Below are 19137 nucleotides of genomic sequence, written 5' to 3'. Positions count from 1 at the left end.
ACTCAATAGGCTGATGTCATCTCTAACAATCGTCTAAAATCAGTGAGCAGCTGATAGTCAGTGGATCAGATAATCTAAATGACTAGTTTCAAGTGAAGCAATTGTAAAGTGAATATTTTCAGTGCAGAATCAGTATAGCAGTGAGCCACGTAATAACACTATATCACAAAGATAACCTTGTACTCACTAGTGAGGTACCCTAAAGCAGTTTTGTGCTTATTCCTAAAATGGAATGTGAACTCCCTGTTGTAATCTTTCATTCCTGATCAAATACATATAAAATGCAGACTATTATAAGGAAAATCTGTAGATTCAATCTTCTTGCAGAGCCCCAAACTCATCAATGCCAACTTCTATAATGGTGTAACTGGGTACCTGCAAATAACAGAGCTGTCCAGTCCACAAGATGCTAAAATGGGACCCCCCCCCAAAAAAAAAAAAACAAAAACATTACAAATCAAGGTGCCAGACTACGTACTGAGCTAGCCTTGCAGCTCATGTTGTAGGCACGTCTTTTAACAAAGGGTCACTTGGTGCCTCACTTTGGAGGTATTCACTAACACGGAGGTACTCACTAAAAGCCTACCAAAAGAACAGAGACCTCCCAAACACACACCACCCACTCTCACCACTAAGCAAAAAAAAAAAACACTACACATAGTTAGACACACAGATGTCCCTCTCACTAGACTAAACAAGGAGACGGTCACGGTCAGCTGCCCATAAGGCTGCCAGGATCCAAAAATCACACATGCACTCAAGTCACTCAACAACAAGTACCATTATAACTCTGTCATAATCCATGATGGAGTGAATGACTTGAGACGTACCTCTCTGGACTATATGAAAAGAGACATGATGGAACTCTCTGATTATGTGTCCCAGACATACTAGCCCTAAGCAATAACCTGCCTTCACCTAGGATGATGCCACAATATAAACAAACAATGACTGACTTCAACAATTGATCAGCTTCTGTTTTCAGTCCAGGGGGATCCAGTATCTGTCACCCTGGGAGGAAATGGTAGACAAACTTTGCTACTTTGCTAGACATGGTCTACACCTGTTCTCTCCCTACACTTTCAGATACTAGCAAAGACCCTTGCCTTCTCCATAGTGCCTTTTTTAGGCAATGTCAAAACAACAAATGTTCCAATGTAACAAAATCGAATCAAGACAGACTCAGGGTTGTGCTGCTTAATGCTAAGAGTTTAAACATGAAACTGCACTCCCTGGAAGTACTCCTCACCTTGGAGTATGCTGGCATCTGTGCAGCTACTGAGATATGGTTCAAGGCTGATGAGAGCACCCAGGCTGTACAAAGCTACAATGCCTTCTACATGAGGGTGAAGGAACCAAAGGTGGAGGTGTATCCATCTTCATTAAAACCAAATGCACTTCAAGAGTGGTCAGACAGCATGAGCCTCTCAAACTACTCCATATCCACTTAACTATTGGGAAAGTACCTTATCACATCATTGCTAGATATATATCCCCCACCATGAACCAGGCTAAGCGCATCATCTACCTCGATTTACTGGAATCCCTCGCCATGCAGCCACATTAGTCATGGGAGATTTCAGCTATCCTTCCATAGACTTGGGGACATACATGAGCAAAAACATGCTCAACTAGAGGTTCCTGGACTTTGCTAATACAAATGTTCTGGAACAGATAGTCTGCAACCCCACTAGGGGCTTTAATGTTCTGGACATAGTACTCACCATCAGTGGCCACTGTACTTCCCCATGTGTAATGCCCTCCCTGCTTAGGTTAGAACACAATTTAGTCTTGTTTTGAGTTAACTACTGGAACTGACACCCTCGCAGGAACGAAAATTATAAAAAACTTTACCAAAGCAGTCTACTAAGCAATGGTATAAATAGCTTCATACCACTCACAATCACAGACATTAGTGGTCACTGTGCAGAAGTGTACACAAATGCCCTGTACAAACACTTAAGTGACTGCTGTACTTGACCAGATCAAAACCAGGTCTTCCTGTAAAAACAAGCCTCCATGGTGGACTTCAAGTATAAACAGATTATATAATAAGAGGAAGAAACTGTTGTCCAAAAGAAAGAGGGATATCACTCAGCAGAGAAAAAGTTGCCTTCTAAGTCTAAACAAGAAATCCGAAATCTTATAAGTCTTTTAAAGCAAATTATGAAACTAAAATTGCATCCCTAGCCAAGAATAAACATAAGGCTTTCTTTAACTATGTCTAAAGTCTAAAAAGAAATGCACAGCTATGTGCCCAACTGGTTGTAGATGGGATCACTCATACTACACCGGAAGATATCGCCAATCTGCTAGCTGACAGATTCAGTGCAAACTTCACCCCCCCATCTCCACCTACCATATCCCAAAGCATAATTGACACCAGCCCTCTGCCTAGTATCTCTAGAGAAAAGGTCATCTCTGCCCTCGGCAAGGCCAAAAACACAACCACAATCGGAACAGATGATATCCCAGGTTGTATGCTAAACAATCTAAAACAAGACCTAGTGGATCCAGTTGGCATTCTCTTTAATCATAGCTTGAGATCTGGCTATGCTCATGCAGAATGGAGAACAGCAACAGTAATCCCCCTGCACAAACAGAGACCATCAACTGGCCCTGGGACTAGAGACCCATTAGTCTAACCAGCCTCATCTAGAAGGCCATGGAAAGAATTATCAAAGCCCTTATCAACAAGGACATAGGTGACTGCAAAACACTGTATTCAACCCTACTTTGGTTTTGTTAAGGGTGGCTCATGCTTATTAAACCTGGTAGATTTAATTGAGAATGTCACCAAAGCCATGGACAAAGGTAAGACTGTGCACACATCCTGTCTCGACCTTGCCAAAGCTTTTGACACAATTCCTTACTCTGGCATTATTGAGATACTGTCCAGACAGGGATTAACCCTTATGTTACTAGATGGGTAGCCAAATGGCTCTCCGGCAGAACACACTCTGTCAAAACTGGTGACGCCACCTCCAGCAGTAGACGCTTCATCAGTGAAGTACCACAGGGGTCTATGCTGGGCCCCTTACTGTTTGGCATCTATTTCTCAGATGTCCAGGCCAAAGTAGATGGCCTTTGGCTCACCAAGTTCACTGATGATTACAAACCGAGAGCGATCATTGACTTCCCCAATGGTGTCAACGTATTACAAGAAGGGCTAACACAAGCAAATGATTGGTGCCAAAGCCATGGTCTAAAACTAAATGCAAAAAATGCATTATTATTTCCTTTGGCAGAATGGAATTCCCTACAAATTACAACATTCACAGCACCCACTGAGTTCCAACCCAGTGGTGTGAGACTTGGGAACACAGGTTAATAGCAATGTAAACCTTGACTGTTAATTTTCCACAGTGGTAAGGAAAGCCTTCTATGTAGCTCACCTGATAAGCAACGCATAGCACCCAGGTCAAGGGATGTTATAACTGCACTGTACATGACTCTCATCAGACCACTAACAGAGTACAATGCACCCTTTTGCATGTATCTCACCAGACACCTGCATCAGCTGGAGAGACCTCAGAAGTTTCTCACAAAGAAAATACAGGGACTCCAAATCATGACCTATGTGGACAGGCTGAAAGGCCTGTCACTTTACTTTGTATCTTATAGGCTGCTCAGAGGTGACTTGTGCCTGGCTTATAGGTCAATCTCCAACCCTGCCCTAATGGAAATGCTGCACATCCACAAATCAAGTGGCACAAAAGGGACTCACTCTAGGGATCTCAACCTAGCTTGTGACATTAACAGGACGTGCTGGAGAGACAGCTATGTCTCCCAGAGACTTTCATTTATCTGGAATAGACTTCCTACTCACTTAAAACAGATCTCTTTACTGACCCTATTCAAACACAACCTAAATAACTGGATGGGAGACTGCAAATTCACCCGTGGGGTGGCACCCATGTCCCCCATGGACAGGGGTAGCCAGTGATGATCACAGACTTTCTCTGTTCATAAATATGGTCTGTGAACTACCCAAAAAGAACAAATGGGGATACTTGGGATTAACATGGCTAGGCTTGTAAAGGATCTAGTGCCACTAGCCTAGTAACCTCCTATGAACTTATAAGCCTATGAACAGGAGTTGTAGGCCTACCATAATTGTACAAACTGGAAATAATAATATCATTTGATTTATAATTGCAAATAACATACAGATATATTGTCCATACTTTGTTTCTGTATTATGTACACATTTTATTTTTATGTCTTTCATCATGGTAGAGGTGAAGAAGAGAGTACAGGCAGGATGGAGTGGGTGGAGAAGAGTGTCAGGAGTGATTTTTGACAGACGAGTTCCAGTAAGAGTGAAAGGGAAGATCTGCAAGAGGGTAGTGAGACCAGCTATTTTATATGGGTTGGAGACAGTGGCATTGACAAAAAGGCAGGAGTCAGAGCTTGACATGGCAAAGTTGAAGATGTTAAGATTTGCACTGGGTGTGACGAGGATGGACAGGATTAGGAATAAGTATATTAGAGGGTCAGCCCAGGTTGGAAGGTTTGGAGACAAAGCCAGAGAGGCAAGATTACATTGGTTTGGACATGTGCTGAGGAGGGATGCTGAGTATATTGGGAAAAAAGATGCTAAGGATGAAGCTACCAGGTAACAGGAAAAGAGGAAGACCTAAGATAAGGTTTATGGATGTGGTGAGAGAGGACATACAACATGCTGGTTGGTGTGACAGAGCAAAATGCAGAGGACAGGAAGAAATGGAAACAGATGATCAGCTATGGCGACCCCTAACGGGAACAGCTGAAAGAAGATGATGATCAGGTGAAGGCTGAAAAAGTGCAATAAATAAATATAGCTACATTAATCAGTAACAAGGAGAAATGCAATGACACCAATGATCAGAAAGAGCAGTCATTAACTGAGATAAGTTCATTTATTTTTATATACCTAGTATTAGTAACAGGCAACACTGCTATACTATCTTAGATAGTGCCAGTAGTAAAGAACAGTAACAAAGCACAATAATGTAATAGTGCAATATTATTTAAAGTTGATAGCATTGCAGTCAACAAAGCAAAAGTGAACAACAGTACAATACCAACAAGACACAATAGCACAATGTTATTTAAACTCAAGAACACAGCAAAATGGATGTGCTAATTTTAGAAATGTGTCACAAAAAGTGCAGTCAGTAAATTAATAAGCTAAATAGTTTCCATCACTCTGTAGGTCAATGCTTAACATGCTGTATGCTTACAAATCTTTCACATTTTGCATATATTAGGTTTGCTTATTCACTTCTGGGGAATTTTCAGCTGCCCTCCCTTACATCACAAGTAATTTAAAATAACATTGTTTTACAGTTTTATTCATCTGTTAAAATGTAGTAAGGTACAGTATGCAGTTTGCAAATGCAGCACAAATGGGCAGTATTCACTACCAGCTTCACTCATTTCTTTCTTTGTTTTGGTCACAGGATCAGCCCAATTGCTTCATTTCTTCAGCCCAGCTTGCCCATTCATTCTTCCATGTTGGTGAGAATGCTGTGGCCTAGTCGTTCATTGTTGAAGGTGACAATCAAGAGTTAGGGAACATAGCGGCCAATGTATGCTGTAGACTGTCTTATCTCCATCTGCTTGGCAGTCAAAAAGTCTCACTATAACTGCCTAGTTGCATTAGTAATTACATACAAAAGCAATGTCCTGTCTAAATGGTACACTACTTATGTCCAGCCATGTGTAGCACTTCATGCTGCAGTGATACACTTGCATTCCTACAGGTATCAGCAGTGCAGCAAGTCAGGCTGTCTTCTTCCTCCATAATGGGCAAGCCAGTGTTTGCTAGAGAAACATGGGCCATTTTGGGTACAGTCAGGGTTTTATACCTCTGCTCAAAGGGGTCAGGTAACCATTTTCAGTAATTTCTTTCAGCATTTTCCTTAAGCACATGCTTTATGCTGCAAATACATTATTACCAACCTGTTTCTTTCTAAAGCTTAGTGTATTTACCATGTAAAAGAAAACAAGCTGTCAGCAATCCCATATCACTTTGTTAACAAACGCAGCATTAATTGTGATTCTACTGCTGATTTCCATGCAATTCTTTAAACTTGATTTAATGGCCATTTCACTTACTTGACTGTCACAGTTCAGCTTCTGTTTATGCCTCTTTTGTTGTAAATGGAAGATACAACAAAACACCCTAATACTGGGTGATTTCAACTACCGTGCCATTAACTGGGAAAATTACTCGTGTACCAACACCTTTGCCCAATGGTTCTTGGAATTCATAAATTTCAATGCACTGGATCAACTAATCCATAGTCCCACAAGGGACACCAATATCCTGGACCTGGTCATTACCAACATGGGAAATTGATGCTCCACACCATTGGTCACCCCCTCGTTGGTTAAGTCTGACCATAAGCTAATCACCTTTGACAACCACATCTTACCCCCACCCCCCAGTAAGGAAACATCTGTAAAAAACTTCTCCAAGGTCAACTTCATGCTACTCAAGTCAGAAGTGACAAATTTCATGACACCCATGCAGACAGGAACTGAAAGTTTGACTGCCAAATCCTACACTAAAGTACTGTACAAAAACATCCACTTGTGCATGAATTCTGTCATCCCAAATAGAACCAAGACGCTCTCCTCCAAAAAAGGAAGCCACTCTGGTGGTCCCCTGTCATAAACAAACTATACAACAGAAGGAAGAAACTGTTGCAGAAAAGAGGAAAATCCCAGGATGAAAAAACTTTCTTACCAGCCTCCGTAAGAAACTGAGATCCCTCATAAAATCCTCCAAAGCTAGTTATGAAAATAAAATTGCCAAAGATTCCAAATACAGCAACAAGGCATTCTATAGCTATGGCAAGAATCTAAATGGCAATGCTCAGATCTGTTCTGAGCTACAACAGAATGGCATTAAATATACTGATCCCAAGGACATTGCCAATAACCTAGCAGATCGATTCAGTGCCAACTTCACCCCCCTCTCATCCCCCCTAAAGGGTCCATCTCAATACCGAAAGATTGCCAAATTCCAGTAATCATGGCCACACAGGTAAAAACCGCACTCTCCAGAGCTAAGAATACAGCATCCATGGGACCAGATGACATCCCGGGCTGTGTACTACATGAACTACAAAATGAACTGGCACCTCACCTAAGTGTCATGTTTAATCATAGCCTCACCTCAGGCTTCATGCCCACTGAGTGCACACAGCTACAGTTATCCCACTCCATAAGGGGGAATCCACCTTGGATCCTGGGAACTACGATCCCATCAGTCTGACAAGCCTGATCTGCAAGGCCATGGAACGTATTATCGTGGAACCTATAAACAAAGACATTGGCAACCTTCAAACACTGGACCCCACCCAGTTTGGGTTTGTGAAGGGCCGATCATGTCTCCTGAACCTGATTGACTTCTTTGAATCAGTTTCGAGAGCAGTGGATGAGGTTAAGGTGGTCCACACAGCCTATCTGGACCTCACCAAGGCTTTCAACACCATATAAGTTGGGAGGATGGCCTAATGGTTAAGGTGTTTGCCTTACAAACACAAGGTACAGGGTTTGAATCTCACAGGGGATAATTGGCTAGGCTTAAAATGGCTCGCAAGGGCAGTTAGCCTAGTACTAACCTATGAACTATGAACCTATGATCCTCCACTCTGGAATCATAGATAAACTAACTAAGCTGGGCATAAATCCCTAGATCAATCGATGGGTTGCCAACTGGATTACTGACAGAACCCACATTGTAAAAATAGCCGACTCCAAATCCAGCTCCAGACAAGTGACAAGTGGAGTACCTCAGGGTTCAGTCCTGGGACCGCTCTTGTTTGGCATCTACTTCTCTGAAGTACAGGCCAACACTAAGGGACTCTGGCTAACAAGATTCGCAGATGAATGCAAAGTGGGAGCCATTATTGAATCCCCAAATTATGTGGATATTCTACAAAAGGGCCTTACAGATACAGATGCTTGGTGCCAGAGCCATGGGCTCAAGCTCAATGCCAAGAAGTGTATAGTTATCCCCTTTGGAAAAAACATGTACCCATGAATTACTACATAGATGGCTGTACACTAAACACCGAAAGTGTCATAAGAGACTTAGGAACACAGGTGGACATTGGTGTCACCTTCGATAACCACATCGCCACAACAGTCAGGAAATCCTTCTATGTGGCACACCTCATCACTAAGGGCTTTTTATCCAGAAAAAAGGAGGTCATTGTAACACTTTACTCATCCCTCATTAGACCTATCATAGAGTACAATGCCCCATTTGGTATTTACTTCAGAAGACATCTGCAACAACTGGAAAGGCCGCAGAAACACCTCATTAAAAGAATCACAGGCCTAAAGCAGATGTCCTGTGCTGACCGACTAAAAGAACTCCAGCTATACTCTATCGCATATCGTCTACTCAGAGGCGATCTCTGCTTAACATACAAGGCCATGTCAAACCCAGAGCTGTTGGACATGCTACACTTAAAGAAATCCCAATCCATCAGAGCTACATGCTCTAGGGACCTAAACTTTGTCATCTCAATGAACAAAACATGCTGGAGGGATAGGTTCCTGACCCAGAGACTCCCCAGTCTTTGGAATAGACTGCCCATACATGTCAAGCAGAGCGCCTCCTTGGCCCTCTTCAAAAGGAACCTTGACGATTGGATGGGAAATAGAAAATTCACCCCAAGGATCACGTCAGTCACACTGCTAAACAGGGTTCCAGGGAAATAAATATTGTGGGAAGAAATAGCCAGAGAATTGTTATGGCTAGGCTTGTACAGGCTCTAGGGCTGATAGCCTAGTATCAACCTATGAACCTATGACTCTAGAACTTTCCAGCACAATTTAACCAAAAAAAAATTAAAATGTAGTTTTCACTGAGTTTAGTGAACATAATGTCGACAAAACAAACTCCATAACTTTTATTGACAATTTACATGACATCATTAGAAAACATCTAGTTAACAGTTAAACTTCATTCAGCAATACTTTTCTGCTCCCCAGCCACATTTCAGTTCACAATCTGAATTCAGTTTTTCTAGATACCAGTAGGTCAAAAGTATTTCAATAAATTGTCATGGTAGTTACCAGCAGCAGGAATGACATTTACCAGAATTATCCACCAGATGTAATATTTTGGGGAATCATTAACTCAGATAGTAGGTATTTCATGCGGTCCCTTTTATTGAGCACATGATGAGGTTCCTTTATAAGGAAAGCCCAGCAAACTCATGGTTATAGAGTAATAATATTTACTTAAAATAAAAGTGTTTTCCATAAGAAAGGTTAAGGCATAATTTTCTTCTGAACAAAAATGATCATATATTTTACAGACTACAAATCCATCTCACACTACTTATGTCTACAGTTCAAGGCTTCTGTTCCAGGCTTCCTCTCTGAGCTTTTCAGACGTGAGACATTTTTGCGTGTTCTCAGTTGTCTGCCTGCCTCCTTCGGCCACTCACTGTCTCTCTCTCTGAGAGGCCCACATCTCTCTGCCCCTGTTGTTGAAAGATTCCCCTGTTTGTCTGTAACAGAGCCCAGCACCATTGCTACTCTTTCTCTAGGTCTTCCTTTTATAGGAAGGATATGTGGCCTTTTCCACTCAGGGTTTTTCCTATTTTTTCCTAGACTGCCAAAAGACAAACTATCTATCTATCTAGCATCTGAGGAGGTTAGCGAATGAAGTGCAGTCGAGTTAAATGGAGATGTAGTAGTTGGGGGCTTGTGTCTTCATACCGAGCAAAGGACTACAGAGAAAAAACAGAGCCACATGGGTAATGGAATGAACAGTACTATGCTACTATATGATGGAAGCAATGCTACAACAGCATGCTTGGTTGACATGAAGGATGTCAGGGATAAGGCATGTTAGTGCACCTCAGTCAGCGTGTGCCCTGTGTGAAATTCATTGACATACAGCTGCACCTTGCAGTTGGCCAACACAAGCAGCCAATCGGTAAATCAGTGTCATATGTACAGCAAAGTGTCAAGCTTGTTCATCATATAAATGAGGAGGAAATGGGGAGACAAGACAGTAGAAAATGGGGGGAATAATAGCAAAGGTAAACACACAACAACCACAAAGCATCAATAGAGGGGAAGGAATAGTCATTTTTGGGCAGATAAAGTCCCTTTTTCAATTTCTTTAAAAGAAGGGTAGGTAGGGAAAATACTGAAGGATGACTGTGGATGGGATTGAGTGGAGAAAGGCAGGTAACAGGAGCAGACAGACAATAATAGTATGCACACAAATGGTGAGAAGGAAAGAGGATAAACACTTACCTACAGAGAGTGGATAACAGATACTGGGAATGGCTGTCTAAGGAACAGGGAAATGTGAAACGTGCATGGACAGAACACTCAGGGAAGTCAATAGGGTGGAATTCTGTTATTGTTGACTGCTAGGTTTAGTAGGAACCAAAGCCAGGTATTTCTCACCTGGGTGGTCAGTGTTGTAGGTCAGTCTTTCCTGTGGAGGGGGCCTGAAGTGTGGGGATGAAAAAAGGAGCTCTGTGTTGTCAAGGTGGACGTTCAGCTGCTGGTGCATCTCGGCAATGACCACCATCTTTAACAGACACCTGGTTACCAGCAAAGACCCCTTTGCTCTAGCTTCAGCAGAGGAGCCTTCATTCCTCTGCTAAGATGAAGACACAGAGGGCACAAGTGACACCTGAGTGTCACCTGAAGCAGGGGCTATCTTCCCCCTCCTAAGAGGTGACAGAGGCAGATGCAGTGAATGGTTGAGACTAAAGTGCGCACAGCCTCTCCTTTTCTTTGACAAATAGACCTGCCAAAGGACAATACAGTTGCAGTTGTATAGGGCAGTGGTACAGTGCACATCCTCCTCTCACTGACTGTAGAGGTGCCCCACCTTCCATAGTACCTAACCATGTTAAGGTGATGCTCTTCTGCAGGTGCAAAGCAAAGTACAGACTGTTAGACATACCCATTCAGCACTGTATGTTGTACAATTCAGTAGCAGCACCTCAAATATGTATGCTTACTGTACATCTCTCACTCATACTCCTCCCACTACCAGTGTAGACTGTGGTGGCACTGCCTCAGGTCAGCATAACAATGATGGCTGTATTACCTAAAATAGGCAATCTCAGTGGCATCACTCAACATATGGCCCTGTTCATATCAAACATACATCTTCTTCAAACTACCATCATAGTGACCCTACAGCCCAGATACTATTTAAAGTTCATATGCATGGACACTATTTAATCCTGTCCCTTCTGGCATGCAGCAGAGGAGTCCTGGTTTTACCACTTGTTGAAGCCACTCTGCAGATCCACTTACGGAACAATATGGTGGACTGGTGCGCATGGATGCATATTTGCAAATCACTTGTTCTGTCACATAATATTGCACTACAGTGTCTGGCACATATCCACTCCATATGCACATGCATAGCCAAAACATGCTTTGTGCTAAACATGACTTATACATGTGACAGGGATATGCATGGTTTGAGCATAATCTGACTTCATTAACATAACTTACTGCTGTTAATATGATATAATGAGTCACATTTATTTGGCTGAGCACCACTTCCAGGTGTATATGACTGTGTTATAGAGGAAGTTGAGTTAAGCTGTGTACATGTGGAGTATTTCAGAGTTGAGGTAAGAGTCCTACCTGGTAAAGTACCATCATCCAATACTTCAAACCTTGAGGTCACTGTCAGGAAGTGTGATGCACATGTCAATGTGTAAGCGACTCCCCATGACACTGGCATGGCAAGGTATTGTCTAGCCATGTATAAGGGGCTTTAACTGTAAATGTACAATGCCATGGGAATTACATTTTAGAAAGGTTCTAGACTACAACTAGAGGTCTGGATAAAATGCAGTATGTGGGAGATTGTACACAGCAGTAGCTGCAGTTGTTAAGCAGGTTGATAAAGGGGGCTAGAAGGCCATGGTCTTACTCATGCCCATGTTACAGCACAACATGCGCACCACCACTTTACATGTTTTGCTGTCATAAGCACAGGCATGGCCACATTGGTGAGGCAATGTGTAGAAAAATGCACTAGCCAGGATAATGAACTGCTTCTGCAAACCAGCCACACATACAGTATGTGCCTCTGGACAAAGGCAAGCACGCAAGTATTACTGGGACTAGACTTGGTAGGGGCTAGTGAGCATGTGAATGACGTGGCCAGCCACAATAGGGCCCTTTAACGACTGGGAGGGATGCAGCATCACTGATATCTTAATCCATGCAAAGGAAGAGACAAGATGTTGATCATTTACATGTGACTTAAATGCTGAACCAGGCCTGGCACGAACCACCAGTGTTTCAGTAGGGAAAGTACCAGGTTAGTAAGGTCCATTTTAATTTGGCATTCAAATGTTTGTCAGTCTCTAGTTAAGACAGTCGTAGATGTTGTAACTGGAAGATTACTGGGTTAATTCTGTTGGCATGAAACTCAAAGAAGAGGGAGAAGGCAATTATTATGCTTTGTCTCATTTTTTTCTATTTTCTTTGAGTTTGTGTGATCCCTGAATTGGTTTGGGGTGTGTGGGGTTGCCTGCAAGTAACAGTGCGGGGGCTTCTGATGGTGGATTTTCACACTGACATGCCTGCTGCCCTCAGTGGTGCATGTGCACATCCATGCCTTTATAAACAGCTATGTTTTCATGAAGTGCAGCATCCCTTCCACCTGTATGTTACCAGGTGCAGCACTACACCTGTATGCAGGTTTCTGGGCCAAACTAGCCTTCTCCAATGAAATGGGTGAACCATCAAATTCTGCTCATTCCAATTCTCCCTGCTTATCCCTTTCAGCTTCCCATGCTGCTAGTCATGCAGAAGTTGTCTGGGGCACAGTCAGGACCTTGTTCTTGTAGACCACATATCCAGGTTTCACTTTATATCTATATATATGTATATCTATGTATGTGTGTGTGTGTGTGTGTGTGTGTGTGTGTGTGTGTGTGTGTGTGTGTGTGTGTGTGTGTGTGTGTGTATATATATATATATATATGTATATACATAGATATATATATATATATATATATATATATATATATATATATATATATATATATATATCTATGGATTCCTATTACAAGAACGAAAGTTCACTACTTCAAAGTTGTAATAGGAAGCCTCACTTCTGCGAAAGTTCACTTTAATGAAAGTGAACTTTTGCGTAAGTGCACTTCACCAAAAACACCTCAGCACAGTGGGGGACATAAAAAACAAGCTATATCCTCCACTATGGTGCGATAATCACGGACCTTAGGGTTAGGGCATGGGTTAAAGTAAGGGGATAGTTAGTAAAGCTGTCCACTTACCCTAACCCATGCCTAACTATTCGTGTATCTCATATTGAAGACATTGCTATGTCCTTCACTGCACTGCAGTTGTCACGGACCTTAGGCTATCCCCTTACTATGACCCGTGCCCTAACCCTAAGGTCCGTGAGTACTGCACGGAAGTTCAGTACATCATCCGTTCATTGTACTGAACTTCGCATAAGTGCACTTTCGCTGCAGTGAGCATTCCATGCACAAATTTGAATTAGTGAAAATTCATTCTAGTGTATGGAACCCATATATATATATATATATATATATATATATATATATATATATATATATATATGTGTGTGTGTGTGTGTGTGTGTGTGTAGCTATATCTATATATATATATAAAATATCGCAAAATGCAGAAAATACTGGCTAATAAAAATACGGAATCACAAAATACTGAATAATTCTCTCCCACTTTATCCTTGTAGTGGTGCTGTTAGGAAAAGGGTTTTTACTGATATAATGTGTAAGGTCAGGTTTAGGGTGAGGGGTAGGGTTAGAGTTTGAATTAGCACAAATTGACTAAGGTGGGCATGGGTCTTCATCCTGCCTATACCACTTTATGCATGGGCCCAGACTATATACCAGGTTGCTTTCTTGACCAAACTAAGCACATCCTTACTCAGTACTACATTCAGCCTCAGTCTCTCCAATGTATTCATGCCTGTAGTGTAGGGGGACTGATGTAGCCATTCAATACCACAAGTGAAGACGCATCACTAACCCTATATGCCTAACCAGCCTTGTCTGTATGCCTAACCATCCTTGCCTGTATGACATTGGCAATTTACAATCTGTTGACCTATATCAGCTGGGATTTGTTAAAGGTAGATCCTGGCTCCCAAACTTAATGGGCTTCTTTGAACAAGTCATCAATGCATTGGATGCAGGCAAATCAGTGCACACTGCTTACCTCTGCCTTATGAAGGTCTTTGAAACCATCCCACATTCTGGTATTTTGCACAAGCTAATCAAATTAGATGTAAACCCATAGTTAACCCATTGTATACCACAGTTTCTTACTGACAGTGTTTGTGTGTGTGTGTGTGTGTGTGTGTGTGTGTGTGTGTGTGTGTGTGTGTGTGTATGTGTGTGTGCACGTGTGTGTGCACGCACGTGTGTTGCAGCATATTTGCAGGTGTGGGTGAATGCCTCTGTGAGTGTGAGCAAGTGTGGGGGTTGGCTTGTGTGAGGATGAGTGGATGTGGGTGAGTGTGTGTGTGTGCTTCTGTGTGTATGCCTGTGTGGTCACTGCATGGGGTTTTAGGGGTTAGGTAAATGATTGCAAGTTTGGATATATGTGTGTATGTGTTTGCTTACCTGGGTAGTTACAGTGTGCTAGATAGGGGATTGGTAGAGTGAGTGTGTATATGCGTGCGCGCGCGTGTGTGTGTGTACATGTATGTATGCACGCGCGCGTGTGTGTGTGTGTGTGTGTGTGTGTGTGTGTGTGTGTGTGTGTATATATATATATATATATATATATATATATATATATATATATATATATATATATATATATATACACATATACATAATCAAACCAGTGCTCTACCCCCTCGGCTCTTCAATTGAAGAGAAAAAAATAACAGGATTTTACTGTAACAATAACATTGTAGCTATTGGCTGAACTGGAATTTCTGTCTATCCCACTAATTGACCATCTCACATTTTTCAATTAGTATGGGTGCAGAGGAATTTTCAGAAGCTCGGGGTAAATGTTTCTGTATAAATGTGATCATTTTTCTTTGAGGACTGGACCCCAGTTTAGTGTAATTTTATAAAAATGTATGTAAACAACTTTCCCTGAACATTTTATTGATAAATGTAGAACCATTTTGGATATTAAGGTTTTGAAATAAAAAGAGCAAAAATATCCAAAACCAGTCAGTGTTCTGAATACTGACCTTCTGAAAATGCTAAGCAGTTAAGAAGTGAAAGAGCTAATTTTGACAGTATTATCAAATATTTCATTCTCCACGATAAAACTTCACTGATTACATAGAGACAGGTTTGGCAAATAGCTCAAAAATGTAGTTGGCTCCAACAACATACTGTACATCAAACCAGTGCTCTACCCCCTCGGCTCTTCAAACAGGATTTTACTGTAACAATAACATTGTAGCTATTGGCTTATTACACTGAGTTCCATGCCCTCAGCTATCTCTTCTAGTGAGAAAAAAAAAACTTTACTGTAATAAGGTGATGGCTACGTTGTAGCCATTGTCTTTTTACACTAATCTGCACCCTGCAAGCTAGCTATTCTAGGTATTGAAACAAAACAAAACAAACAAAAAAACAAGCTAATGGCTACAAAAGCATTGGTTTATTACAATTATATCCATGCCCCTCCCAGCTCTTCCATCGAAACGCAAAAAAAAAAAAAAAACTACTGTTCCAACCAGGTGGCCAGATGTATGACCTCCCCCCTCCTGCCCTGCCATTCAGGTGTTGTTTCTGTGCTCTGCCACTGACCCTACTTCTACACATTTACCACATTAGGAAATTGCTTGCCACAAATGTAGCAAATTATTGTTTTATTTTATACCCTTCCTGCATGGAGCACTATGGTGCTCATGTTTTAGTTAAAAAAAAACTTCTTGTATTAAACTGTTGCAAGCAGTTGCTACACTTTAGATTATACCTGGACCACTGCAGTGCTCTTGCATGACCGCAAATGCAATACATACTTTTAAAATCCAGTATCACACTAAAGACTGATCGGGATTATGGATGGCCAGTCACGTCCACCCAGCACTGTGCTCCTTGGCCATTGCCCCTCTCACCTTGCCCTAGCTACCCTTCTGATATAAGTAACTTTACAGACTGTAATTATGGACATAATTAGCTTAGCATTCTGACTAGGTACTGATGCTGGTTTATAAAATGAAGATAGATTTAGATGTTTCTCTTCTGTTTTCCAGTACTCTCTCTTCCATGACTAAGATATTTGCTTAGACATAACAAGTGTAGTAGATATGGAATTAGTCGACCTTGACTTAACCTCCACATTTTAATACAAAGACCATCACTCATTGGAGTATTACCCACAGCTTGATGTTTCATCACTTTCCACATTTCAGCAGTGGTTATAGGGAGTACCAAATACACAGCATGACCTACACATTTTATGCATTTCCACAGCTACCAATTATTCCTGAATCACTGTATCTTTTACATCCTGTACCACTTCATTACTAGGTGCCGAATCAAGGCCCCTTTCACCTTAGAGCTCAACTGTTCAATAATTGTTTGGATGCTTTGTTACTTTAGTCCAATTGCTAACATCCTTTGTTACTCTGAAGAATTATTTAAAAATGTATTCCTAAGTTTTTCCTGTGGAAAATAATGGGCCATATTCCAAAAAGGCTTGCTCTCAGCGTAAGTGACAAACTCTGGGAGCAAGTGTTTTGGAATCCGGTCCCCTTGTAAGGCTGCTCTATAGACAGGCCTTACACCACAGTAAGTCACTTGCACTGCAACCATGTCTTTCAGAATTAGGCCTTTATATTTTTAACAAGAATATTTTCAACTTCTTGCCTCAGTCTGTCAGCCTCACTTCACTTATTATTAACCCCAGCTCATAGTTCATTCTCTAAAATTTCAAATTTCCCATCCCTTTTCCTTTAGCACCTCCATATTCTTTAGATGTCATGTGTATTGTTTTGCACATTACATTCACTCCTACTTAATTTTCCCACTCCTCAAATAATGCCAAGTTTTCATTATGAAATTTCTTGATCACCATATGTTTACACTATATCTCAAACACATATTAATCTTTTTAATACTAATCTGATAACTTTCATTGTTGTTCTGAAAGAAATGTCATGGGGCAGCCACAGTGGTTAGGGTTGTCACCTCACAGCAAGGGTTCTCTGGTTCAATTATAGACTGGGGTGCCTTCTGTGCAGAGTCTGCATGTCCTCCCTGTGGTCACGTGGGTTTCATCTGGGTGCTCTGGTTTCCTCCCACTTTCCAAAGACATAATGTAGGTGGATTGGACACTCTAAGTTGGCCATAGGCGTGAGTGTGTGTGCAAGTAAGTTGTACGGATGAACTACCATGGCAGGGCTAGCCACCCAGTGGTGTAAAGCTTGGCTTGAGATGATAGTCACTGCTGAAGTGACACCCTGACCTCATGTGCAAAATGAGAAAACAGAGTTGAGGATGGATGGATGGATTTTAACACTATAAAAGTGTGATCATAAGTCCCAGTAGGAAGCATAGCAGTTCTTCTGACTAAATATGCATGCTTTGTTAACACATGCGCTCAACCTTTGCTACAGCTATGTAGTAGAGCTACCTATATATTTCATAGAGTAAGATGTGTGCTGGAGAGTTCCAGCTGTACCTGTAGCCAAGTTGTTTTGTCCTATAGTCGTATTATATACCTCGAAGTGTCTTCATAATCATGGAAGTCAGTCCAGCTAAGAGTTACCTGCACTACCTGCCCTATAGTTTTGACAGTAGCTGACATACTTCAGTGACTGAAATGAGTGAAGGCACAATAAGCCTGTTTCTATGAGGAAGTGGCAGAAAACAGTGGTATGGATATGTGAGAATGAATGTAAGACAACAAAAACAGAAATATTTAGCACTACTTCTAAAATTCTGCATGTCATTTGGTAGCCGGTTCCGGTATTTTCATATTTTCTCCATTCTGATTTCTCTACAGTGGCAAGTGAATGGTTTATTAGCGTGCAGAAAATAAAATGTTGTCACTAGTTAAGAATATAATGGTGAATGCCCATGTTCTATGAAATAAAATGAAAGCAGCTATTTTTGTAAGGGATAATACCCAGGGCTGAGCATGTTACAGACATAGATAAACACTGCTGTTTTCAATTATCAATTAATTAAACTACGCAAAGCATCAGCATCGTTTAGTGTAGCACATCCCACACTATAATTACACTTTGTATCCTGTGGGAGTAGTTCCTTAATTGTGTGCCGCCCATGTGCTATGCCTTCCAATCCATGGAATAAGTGATATGCACTCTGGTTCATTTCAGAGGTATTTACAAAAAAAAAAAAAAAAGAATATAATTTATATAAGTATGTGTTTCAGTTCTTGCAACTTTAACCAACAGCAATTCACCTTATAGCAGATAATCAAAGATTGAAACAACACTAATTTCATGAACTTTAATCATACTTTGACTTAGGAATGGGGTCCATTCCCGTTATAGTATTACAAACCCAAGAGAGTTGGAGAAATAAAAAAGATTAAAACCAGATAAGAGCTATGTAAATGATATATTCATTCTCTGAAGGACTGTTAATGTATAAATTCCATCATTCCCTCTTTTAATATTTTCAACTCAGCAACAAACAAGCCCAAACTTTTTCATATATTTTTCACCGGTCACTACCTGACTCAATGCAGGGTTTGGATCTGGTTTCTAGAAGTTTCCTATTAAACATTTTTCTCTCAACTGAATTCTTATTTCCATTTTATATTAATTTAATGTGCTTGTGACCTTAAGCATTATTCTATATGAGCTTGTGAGAAGATGTCTGAATCTTAATGACATCATATAAAATAAACTCGAGTTTAGATTAAGATGATGATTATGTCTCTGTCTCACTCACTTTGGAGTTTAGATTCTGATAGAACTTTAATTCACCAGATACAAAATGCATAGCTGACTCAGTGAATATTGCTTTATTTTGCTGTGCCCAAAAGTAATGCTGAGTGTTTGATATTATCAAGAACAGACCAGGGAGAAGAACTAATTAGTTCTAATCAAAATCTGAGCTTTCTGAAAAATATGTTAAAAGGTATTATATGTTTTTACTAAAGTACATA

The sequence above is a fragment of the Protopterus annectens genome, chromosome 9.part0 (genome assembly GCF_019279795.1).
Source record: "Protopterus annectens isolate FY-2018-M chromosome 9.part0, PAN1.0, whole genome shotgun sequence".
In the NCBI taxonomy this organism is placed as follows: Eukaryota; Metazoa; Chordata; order Ceratodontiformes; family Protopteridae; genus Protopterus; species Protopterus annectens.
This window is presented reverse-complemented; position numbering follows the sequence as displayed.